Source organism: Hermetia illucens, chromosome 4 (assembly GCF_905115235.1).
Source record: "Hermetia illucens chromosome 4, iHerIll2.2.curated.20191125, whole genome shotgun sequence".
Taxonomy (NCBI): domain Eukaryota; kingdom Metazoa; phylum Arthropoda; class Insecta; order Diptera; family Stratiomyidae; genus Hermetia; species Hermetia illucens.
Genome location: NC_051852.1, coordinates 9,908,739 through 9,912,717, shown reverse-complemented (window position 1 = coordinate 9,912,717; position 3,979 = coordinate 9,908,739). Strand labels below are relative to the sequence as shown.

The following is a 3,979-nucleotide window of genomic DNA, read 5'->3' as shown; positions in this document are numbered from 1 at the left end:
GCGACGGTTAGCGGCTTGTGATCCGTAAAGATGGTGAACCCCCTTGCCTCAACCATATGACGAACGCCAGTAGTTCCCGGTCGTACACTCCGTATTTATGTTCCGTTGTTGGAGGACTGCTCTGGTTTCACGCAGTTGGTGGCTTCGGCATTAAATTGTCAGTGATACCAGCATATACCTTGTGGGTAGCTCCGTTTGTAGCTCTGCAAGCTGACTTGATAATAGCTGGACTAGCTCTGTTAAATAGGTTTCCGCTGCTCAAGCCGAGGATGTTGTTTCCACGGTACTTGACGTACACCTTATCAGCTATATCGGCCGCAGTTGGTAGTGGCTGGCCATAATCGGTTGAAGAGTAAATGGCACGCGTCTTAATCATAGACTTCTCATCAGTGGTTCCGGGACTGTAGCACCGCCGACACGCTGCAGGCGGCTTAGGAACTGGGAGGGTTTCTCGTCACCCATATATGTGTCCTCCATGAGCTGTCTCATTTTCTCCTCCTGTCTGGTACACAGCCGCTTTATTAATACCTCGCGTAAGCGGTTATATGAGCTATCTGTCACGGGCTCTGTAATTATGTCGCGGGCTTCGGTGACATATCGCGATGGCGGCACCGCTATGACTTCCAAATATTGCTGTTGTAGGCCTTTTATGTTACCTCACAAAGCTTGCCTCTATGATTTTAAACTGGATCTCAGGGTCGTGGGGATTGAAGTTTGGAAAGCTTGGTACCCCGCTTACCGCGTCGGAGTCATACTCTTCTTTCCAGGCGTGTTTGGGGTCACCACTCTGGGAATTACCAGGTTAGGTTGATAGCAGAAGTTGAATGAAACCCCTGTTTATATATATTTTTGTAAATATGTTTATCTAAATCCAATATCGATCCTGCTTCTCATTATGGTGTTCAAAAAGTGAGAGCTGTGCGTACTTAACCTTCTAGTAATTATCTAACTTTCAGGGAGTAGATCACTTCGGTAGAAAAGAAAGGTAATTAAATGTTCTAATTCTAGACAAGTGTCTGGAAGTAATTAGCAATCATACAGTGAAAGAAACATTCATTTTATTTTTATTCTTGTAGGACAGTCATATCACGTGCTACACGGAGACAAAATCTTGGGGGAATTTGAGGTCCAAAGCGGAGTCCACCAGCGTTGGATCCTGTCACCAATTTATTTTTTCTTCTTGTTATCGGTAACGTTCTTCATGCTGCCTAGTCTGGAGGAAGTGAAAAAATTCAATGGACTATGACATTTTCCCTCAATCACCTCGACTAAGCTGATGACATCTGTTTGGTCTCTCACTGAGTCATGGACCTTGGCCAAATGGCTCTGGATTTGGAAAGAGACGCAAGTAGAGAAGAAGATGAAAAAGATGAACACCAACAAAAGCAAAGTTCTCAGTCTGATGGGCCATCCCACTCTCCCTATTTGCGAACACACCTGCCACACGCGCGCACTGTGATCGAAAGACGGAAGTGGCGGATAGAGAGGTGACAATTGCATTGCGGACTACGTCATGCGGTGGAATCCACTTTCTCAAGATGGCCGCTGAGTGGGCCACCCAAGAGCACTTGGCGCAGAACAGTGGAGAAAGAGTACGAGCATCCCGGAAAGTCGTGGGGGGTGCTGAAGGATATTTTCATAGATTGATTTGGTAAAAAAAAATGGGGCATTCCGAAAACTTTGGACTTTCCTGCGACGCAATATTGCAACAACATACATTTCAATATACTATCCCGACATTTTCCATCTGATTGAGGGAACTTCGATAAATAAATTAACTCAACAAGTTTGATATTGCTTGATTTCCAAATTCCAGTACTATAAGGTTACTGGAATGTTTCAAGTGATAAATTTTACGGCGATAGTAGCTTTCATCTCATAGACGCGGAGTAATATCCACTAAAACTACTATAAGAAACCATTTCATATTTATCTGTATTCATTGTATCTAAAGTACATAACAAGTATTTAATGTTCTCCGTCACCAAATAGGCCGATTGCTATTGGCGCTGAAAAACATTCAGTACAAGAACTTTATCAGAAACTCACTGTGGTCACTTCCATAACCGAAAGTTGTTTTTTTTTCTTTTTTGCAGAATCCATGCATATTGTAATGACCAACCACAAATATGCAAGTGTTGTTATCATCAGAAGCACTAAATACCCACACATATAAAATTATACAAGGGGACGTCGGTTAATTTCTTATCATAAGGTTTTTATTTTTTTATATTGTATATAAAGGACATGAATAATTTTATTATGAATTAGTCGTTTTTAAATTGTGAATCCATTTACATCCGGCCTGGAAGGTTTTCAGATTATTCCGAGCACGATTAGTTTACTGTGTCACGACAAGTCGACTAGTTGGCATATGACTAGCGGAAGAAGTTGAAGTGTTAATTGCTATTTTTTTCAGTGAAAAAAGTGTTAAATTGAAAAAAATAATTAATTTTTCGATTACAAACCGGCCCATCATTGGGCACCTAACTATATATGGAAACTAGAAGTTGTTAGCTGCCTAGTGAAGGGCTTCTTTGTGATTGAACCTCCAACGATTTAAAGGATACATTGCTCTATTCTTAAATGTCCACTTTCAGTGAATTTAAAATTTTGTTTCTTATGAAATCTAAAGTGATATTACTAAATATTTTGTTCTTAGAAATATGTAATCGCACGACTCATTAATTATGCAGAAAAAAACAATTAGTCATGATAAAATGCGTACAGATTGGGCTTGCAACGGAAGTATTATCGGAGACACGGTCCCATAAAAAGTGGAGAAAACCACCAGCAAAAGAATTTATTAAAAATGGATTTAATTTAACCAATCATCTCGAGAAAATGAAAATAATAAAATAAAATACAATTAAAACTATTTTAAGGATGTTTTTCTTATACAAATAAATAGAACACCAAAAGGAATAGGACCCACGTGGATTTTTGTGTTTGTTTCTAGTTCTTTCCTTTCCAAAATCCTTTAATGTTTTTTTTTCAACAGGACAGCACACTTCAAGGCAATTGAGGATTCTACAAGGCATTAATATTCAATGCAAGATACAAAATAGAAAATATATATGCGCCATCGCTCCATATGAAGCAGGGTGTGACACATCTTCTTTTTCAAAGACCTTCCGGGCTGGATCCTCCTCACTCGCATGGATTAAGTGACACACCCATCGCAACCTATTGAGCCGGATTTTATGCACAACCAGCCGAATGCGATATCATTCATAAATTTTCTCGTTATAGAGGGTGCCCCGTTGATGATGGTAGACATTTTAATGGTGGATAGCACGACACGTTTGAGGAAAATTCATCCCTGAAATGGCCACTCTATCTTTTAGCGCTACAGAGTTATAGTGTTTTTCGTGAATAGTGTCAAAAACCTTGACCTGTTGGATATCTTTTTAATTGTAAAAGTCACCGTTGCTACAGAGATATAACTTTAAAAGAAATTTCAAACTGGATTTGTGATCTAAATTTCAAAATGCAATATTGTAACCGAACTTTAAACTTACAAGCCTGGAAAGTTGACAAAAGCCCCATCATTACGTTAGCTTTCGAATGACATTTAAAAATGGTGGGGTCAATTATGGGAAATTTATGAATATTACGCAATATATGGGAGAAAACGTGGCTTTGATGTGGAATAAATTAACTTAGATCTCGATCGTATTCAGTTCATTTGTTTATTCTAAATAAAAACCGTTTGGAATACGTTTGATTTGTTCCACATCAAGACCACGTTTCCTCCTAATTGATGCGTAATATTCATAAATTTCCCACAATTAAGGCCATCATTTTAACATGTCATTCCAACACATGGTTACATCAGGTGAAAAACATCCCCTCTTTGCGTGTATGGGGAGCCCCCTTTAAACTCCCCCTAAATTTATGTCACTAACTGTATACATGAGATTTTATAATTCCCATATGTCCATCAAATTTCGTTTGCATCGGTGTAACAGTTTTTGTG

At 39.1% G+C, this 3,979-nt stretch overlaps 1 long non-coding RNA gene across 1 annotated transcript; it reads left to right on the top strand.

The window, feature by feature from the left end:
* The first annotated feature begins 2,286 nt into the window (after positions 1 to 2,286).
* On the top strand, positions 2,287 to 2,925 carry LOC119654732. Its single transcript, XR_005249842.1, has 2 exons — positions 2,287 to 2,427; positions 2,663 to 2,925. It is a non-coding gene; the product is annotated as an uncharacterized LOC119654732 (long non-coding RNA).
* Positions 2,926 to 3,979: the final 1,054 nt, after the last annotated feature.